Source organism: Triticum urartu, chromosome 2A (genome assembly GCF_056163025.1).
Source record: "Triticum urartu cultivar PI428250 chromosome 2A, HENAU_Tu73, whole genome shotgun sequence".
NCBI classification, from domain to species: Eukaryota; Viridiplantae; Streptophyta; class Magnoliopsida; order Poales; family Poaceae; genus Triticum; species Triticum urartu.
This window is the reverse complement of record NC_141874.1, coordinates 328,383,063-328,390,081: the sequence shown is the minus strand read 5'-3', so window position 1 is coordinate 328,390,081 and position 7,019 is coordinate 328,383,063.

Here is a 7,019-nt window from a genome sequence, read left to right as displayed (position 1 = left end):
GTTTTTGGAGGTGGCAAAATGGATTTGCAATGCATATTTGAGCTTGTCGCCTTTAGGAGAGGTGAGGACGACGCCGGCTCCCAAGCCGGTGCGCATCTTGGAGCCATCGAAGTGCATCCGCCAATGGGTGGAGTCAGGTGCTGGAGGCAGGTACTGGGTCTTGGCCCAATCGACGTGGAAGTCGGCCAGTGCTTGTGATTTGATAGCGGTGCGGGGCTGGTAGTAGATGGTGTAAGGAGCCAACTCTATGGACCACTTGGCCACTCGACCAGAGGCATCTCGGCTACCGATGATCTCGGCGAGTGGAGCCGTGCAGACCACTGTGATTGGATGCTCTTGAAAGTAAGGCTTCAATTTCTTGGTAGCAAAGTGCACGCCATAGCACATCTTCTGGTAGTGGGGATAGTTCTGCTTAGAGGTCGACAGTACCTCGCTCAGGTAATATACTGGTCTCTGGACCGGTAGCACCTTGCCTTCCTCCTTGCGCTCTACTACAATGACTGTGCTGACTACTCGGCTGGTGGCGGCGATGTACAGGAGCATAGGTTCCTTGGGAGTCGGAGCCGCCAGGACGGGTGGAGTAGTCAGCATCTTCTTCAATTGATGGAAAGCTTCGTCTGCCTTATGGTTCCACTTGAAAAAAGTGGTCTTCTTCATGAGTTGGTATAAGGGGAGAGCTTTCTCGCCCAGCCGACTGATGAATCGGCTGATGGATGCCAAGCAGCCGATGAACTTCTGCAAATCCTGCAGTCGGCCGGGTACCTCCATTCTCTCGATGGCCTTGATTTTTACTGGGTTGCATTCTATGCCGCGTTCAGAGACCAGGAAACCTAGCAGCTGGCCGGCTGGTACTCCGAAGACACACTTCTCGGGATTGAGCTTGATTTGGAACCGGCGCAGGTTCTCAAAGGTCTCCTTGAGGTCTTCCAGCAGTGTTCCTCGCTTTTCCGTCTTCACCACCATGTCTTCCATGTAAACGTGGGCATTTCTGCCGAGTTGCTTGAGGAGACACTTCTGCATGCAATGCTGAAAGGTGGCGCCGGCATTCCTCAAGCCGAACGTCATGGTGAGGTAGCAGAATGCTCCAAACGGCATGATGAAGGCGGTCTTCAATCTGTCAGCTGGGTTCAGCTTGATCTGGTGATACCCTGAGTATGCATCTGGCTGTGGAGTCTATCACCAGATCGATTCTTGGTAGGGCAAACAGGTCCTTGGGGCAGGCCTTGTTGAGACTCGTGTAGTCAATACACATTAGCAACTGCTTGTTCTTCTTTAGCACCAGGACCGGGTTTGCCATCCACTCCGGAAAGAAAACTTCCATAATGAAGCCGGCTGCTAGGAGTCGGGCTATCTCTTCTCCGACGACTCTTCTCTTCTCTTCTGATAAGCGGCGCAGGGGCTTCCTGACCGGCTTTGCATCAGATCGGACATGTAACTTGTGCTTGGCGAAATCCGTCGGTACACCTGGCATGTCTTTGGGAGACCATGCGAAGATGTCCCGATTCTCACGGAGGAAATCGACGAGCTCGCCTTCCTATTTGCTGTCGAGGTTTGCACCTATGACTGCGTACCTCTCTGGGTGCTCCAGATCCAAGGGTATCTTCTTTGTCTCTTTGGCCAGCTTGAACGAACCTTCGGCTTCCGACTCCTTTGGGTCGGGCGATATCTCCGGCTGCTTGCCGGCCATCGCCACAACTCGTTCAAGGAGCCGCTTCTCGGCTGCGATTACTAGGGACTCGGCCAGCCGACTGCTCTCAACTGCGCAAGCAGACGACTTCCGATAGTCGCCTGCCACAGTCATAATTCCCCTGGAACTCGGCATCTTCATCTTGAGGTAAGCATAGTGGGGGACCGCCATGAACTTGGCCAAGGCGGGTCGGCCAAGTAGCGCATGGTATGGGCTCTCAAGGTCCACCACTTCAAACCAAACAGGCTCTCTTCGGAAGTGATCTTTGTCCCCAAAGAGGACGGAAATCAGGATCTTGCCGATTGGTGAGCAGGAAAGCCCAGGAACAATGCCGTGGAACACAGTCCGGCTATTCTGAAGCTGTCTTTGCTTGATTCCTAACTTCTCCATAGTGTCCTTGTACAGGATATTGATGCTGCTGCCCCCGTCTATCAGAACTCGCGAGAAACGCGCGGCCCATTTATCCGTGGCAAAGGTGGCGTCCAGGACCAAGGCGTAGGAGCCCGGACTCGGCATCACTTCTGGGTGGTCAGCCCTGCTCCAGCTGATGGGCTTCTCAGACCAGTGCATGAACTCTGGCGTCTCTGAGGCTACTGCGTTCACCTCTTGTCGCTGCAGCTGCCTGCTGCGTCGATCATCAGCCACACTGGTGAACACCACATAGGCTCCATGCTCTTCAGGGTATTCGTCTTGTACTGCGCCGACTGGCTGGACTGCCGGCTGCTGGGGCGGAGGCGGCTGCCCAGCAGGCTGGGGTGGCAGGAGGCCGTCTCCCTTGGCGATCCTGGTGAGCCAGTGACACTTGCGGGTGGTGTGATTCGACGGCTTCGCGTCGCTGTGGAACTTGCAAGGTCCATCCAAGGTCTGCTCATAGGAGAAGGCCGGCAACCAGTTCGGCTTGCCGCCTTTCTGTCGCTTGGGCGGAGGCTGCTCTTCTGGCTGCTGGGCTTCAACGGGCGCGACCTGCCGACTGCCGGAAGCCGGCTGCGGGGCCTTGCGCTTGTTGTCGCCCTGCTATTGTCGCCGGCCAGCGTCTGCCGCTGGAGTTCTTGGAGCTTGAGGAGCCACTTTGCCGGTCGTGCTGATTTGAATTTCTGCCTTCATGGAGGAGTCGGCCGTAGCGTACTTGTCTGCTATGATCAGCAGCTCGTCGAGGGTTTCTGGCTCATCGCAGAGGAGCTTGTGCTAGAGGAGGGTGCCTTCTTGGCACCCGGCTGTGAAGTACTCGATGGCTTGCACCTTGTGCACGCCCTCGTAGGAATTCCAGAGCTCTGCCCAACGCGTGAGGTAGTCGCGGGTCGACTCGTCAGGACCTTGCACGCACAAGGAGAGCTGACGAGGCTTGGGAGGAGCTTGTACGTGCTGGTGAAGTTGCGGACGAACGCTTCGGTGAAGTCGACCCAGCTGTTGATGCTGCGCGGCTTCAGGCTGTTCAGCCATGTCCGGGCCGTGCCCTGGAGCATGAGCAGAACGTACTTTACGGCGACACGCTTGTTGCCATTTACTATGCTGACAGCCGTGGAGTAGTCGACTAGCCAGTCTTCCGGCTTCACGGAGCCGGTATACTTGGGCGTGTCTCTTGGGAGCGTGAACCGTCTGGGAAAGGGCTCGTCCCGAATGCGGGGCCCGAAACAAGGCGGGCCCAGCTCGTCTTCTTCCTCCAGCGCCAGGGACCGGTGAAGTTGGTCGATCCGGAGGCGGGTGTCATTCTCTCCAACTCCCTCTCGGCGGCCAAGGCGGTCACCGAGAGTCGGATGGTCAATAGGCAGCGGGGAGACTCGCCTGTCCTTGCGGGGAGGGGGAGGCGGACAGTCGTCCCGTCGTTCCACTGCTCTCGGGCGGCCGTCTCGGTCGCGCTCTATGGTAATCCGAGTCTGACTGTGACTGATAGCCGGCTCCCTGTCCTTTCTTCCTCGGGTGCCGCCAGTCGGCGTTTGAGACGTCGCGCCTTGATCTCGGTGCGGGTCATCGTTTGGCCGCTGCGGCGCCTCCGTGCGGCAGCCGGCCTCGTTCTACGCGGCGGCCACGTCGAGGAGCCGCTGGACTCGCTCCATCATGAGTCGGCGTTCCTCGCCCTCGAAATTGTCCAACTCATCCGCTGCCGCCTGGGCGGCTCGGATGTTCTCCGCTGGTGTAGCGTACACGGGGCGGCTAGCCCCAAACAGGCTGGCGATGGCTACGCCGCGCTGCTGGACCGCGCCAAGGCGGCTGGGCCCTGCCGGGGCCGGCGAGCCGCCAACGGCACGATCCATCTCCCGCTGGTAAGCTTCTGAAAAGCGTCTCATGCTGGCCAGCTTCTTCGCGCCTTCAATGAGCTGAAGGCGGCCCGCTTCTAACGTCTCTGCGTTGGCATCTTCCGGAATGGGCGCGGCTAGGTCTTGCAGCGCCGCGTCGAGCGAGCCGGGTGCTCCTCCGCCGGGGAACTCGTCATGACTGATGACTAGCACCTCAGTGACAGTGCTTCCGTCACTCTCAGCGCAGGGGAGAGGTTCGTCGTAGACCACCACGTTGGTGGGGAACGCGTTGAGCGGCGCGGTGTCGGAGTCGAGCAGCATCGGGTCGGTGGAGCCTACGGACTCCAAATCTACGGCAGGCTCGCCGGAAACGTGGAGTTGATCGAGGAGGCCCACGAGGAGGTTCTCGGGGCCGCCCGAGCCTACATCGGGCGCAAGTCCGTCGGAGAGGCGGACCTCGCCGACAAGCTCGGCCAATGAGCTGGCTGCGCAGGCGATCTCAACACCGCGCAGCGCGTCGATGCAAACTTCGTCTGGCGTGCCTAGCTGGCTGCGCTCGCCCGGGAGGAAAAGGGTTCCCGTCCAGAACAGATCTCCGGACGGCGGTGCACCTAGCCCCACGGTGGGCGCCAAATGTCGGGGGTTTGGTGCGACATATGCCAACGGGTGGCTTATCATGGTGGGGGTGAGTAGAACGTCGCTGGTGCCTGGAAACGGGATGAGGCGAAGACATGCACGCCGGCGAATCTTACCCAGCTTCAGGGCTCTCCGTGGAGATAACACCCCTACTGTTGCTTTGCGGGGTCTCCGCATGATCACTATGGTCAAGTGATTACACGGTTGCTCCTTGAGCTGTATCTGGTGGTAGGAGAGGGCAAGGCTAGCTCCGTCCTTCTATCTGGTATGGTATAGAACTACTGGGATCCAACCCTTTGCATGGGTGCCCTGGGGGGTTTATATAGGCCTACCCCCCAGGGGTACAATGGTAATTCGACTGGGCATGGGCCCAGCCGTCAGTGCCTCTGACCTCCGACTTCTCCGCCGAATGCTGGGGCCCGCCGACTGGTGGGCCCCGCCGACTGGTCTGGTACGGAGCCGACAGGCCGCGTCCGCCGCGGGTGGGTCTTGCCGGCTGCTGATTACTGTAGCCGTGCTCCTGATGACGCAAGCTTGGTCATGGGGTCGTGGCAACAGCCCCACCGCCTGGCGGGCGATTACTGTGGCCACTCCCCATCTCTTCTTGATTAATGGTGCGTGGGCCCCGGGGGAGGGCTCGGCCGACTCCCCCGGGCCGACTCCCGACGGGTCCGACTGGCGGTTCTCCCGCCGTCTCTCGAGGTCTCGCTGACTGGTGGGCCCCGCTGCTTCCAGGCCATACAGACAAGCCATCGTAGGCACGGGACTCGGTACTGTGGCGCTGATGTCAGGGCCGGCCGGGCAACAGTGCCACGCCGCATGGAGATCTTCCTGAGTACGGTGTGCTATGGCCATGCCTGCCCTTGGTCAGGGGCGGGGAGTGGGCTTCACTGTAGCCACGCCCTTGCCCCATCCCCCTCGGTGAGATCATGATTTGTTGGAGTCGCCGGCGGACTGCCCGAAGCCGCCTTCTCTGGAAGTCGTCCCTGGGACTTGGCCATGAGCGGGCAGTCGGCCGCCCTGCCGTCGACTCCTCAGGAGGTGGCTCTTCGTCCCGGAGTCTTGAGGGGCGCAGCCTGCCCCGATGTCTTGAAAGGTTATGGGGCTCGGGTTGGCCTACCCGTGGCCCATTACTCCGACAACGAGCTTCTTCAAGGGGAGGATTGAGTGGTAAGGCACGAAGCAATTCAGAAGCTGGTGCAGTGTAGTGAGTGTTTTCAGACATCCAGTCCAGCACCCATGAATTCACATCTTTAGAATCTCCTGTGATGTACAGCGTTGCATAAAATTGAAGAATCCGTTCTTCATTCCAATCACAGATGTCAGAGCAAAAGTTTATCAGTCCAGCATCGTGAAGAACACTGAGGACTGGGGCGAAGCACGGCAGATATTCCATATCCACATGAGGAATGTGCTCATGGTAGAAGATTTTCTCTTTGTTGAACAACACTAAGGAATAGAAATTGGCTTGACTAGCAGTCCAGAAATGCCTCTTCCTAATGCGAGCAGAGTTATAAGGGTTGTAGTCTTCCAAGAATACATGCTCACCGAAGAAATCATCAGCCTTGAAGTTTTGCTTGCATGAGAATGGATCCTTTGGCTTGGGCAGAGGAGTGTCAGTGAGTTGCATCATGACCTCAGGAATCGCAATATCTGGTTCTTCAGGCTGAGGAATTTCTGGTTCCTCTTCAATGGCAGTCTGCGTCTTCAGATGTTCAGCAGTAGCAGTTTCTTCAGCGCTAGTGGCTGGAATTTCTTCATGTACAGATGAAGTGGGGTGAGTTTCTTCAGAGCCCATTTGAACAATTTGTGCGGGGGACTGAGGTATTTGCTGCAACGGTGTGAACATTGGAGAGTTTGGATGCTGACTTTCCCATAATTCATCACTCATCACTGGTGTGGAGCAGCCAACGTCCACATCTTCATCTTCCATTTCTTCAACGCCAGCCTCTTCAGCTGTGAACTGAGGCATAGGCGAGGAGATAACAGGTGTTGAAGGGATCGTATTAACTTAAATTTCTTCATCAATCTGCTCTGACAAAGCAGCAGAATGATTTTCTTCATCAGATCCGCTAGGGATCTCATATTCTTCACCAAAAGGAACAAGGTCCTTTGATGGCATGGTTGAGATCGGAACAACATCAATGGGATTAGCAAATGAACTGGTCAAAGGCTTCATCTTCTTTGGAGCTGAAGAATCTGAAGTAGCTGATGCTTTCCTTTTCTTCACTGCTGCATGCTCTACAGCCTTGGTCTTCTTCACATCTGATGCAGATGGAAGGATCAGAGTTGGTGTTGGCGCACGAGGAGCAGAGGAATCTGGTTGATTTTCTTCAGGCACAACTGATGCAGTTGCCCTGATTTCTTCAGTTTCTTCAGGCGCACCACTAGTGGATGCCCTGACAATTTCTTCAGCGGCTGGAATGCAGTCATCAGCCCTGGAACTCACATTTTCTTCAGCA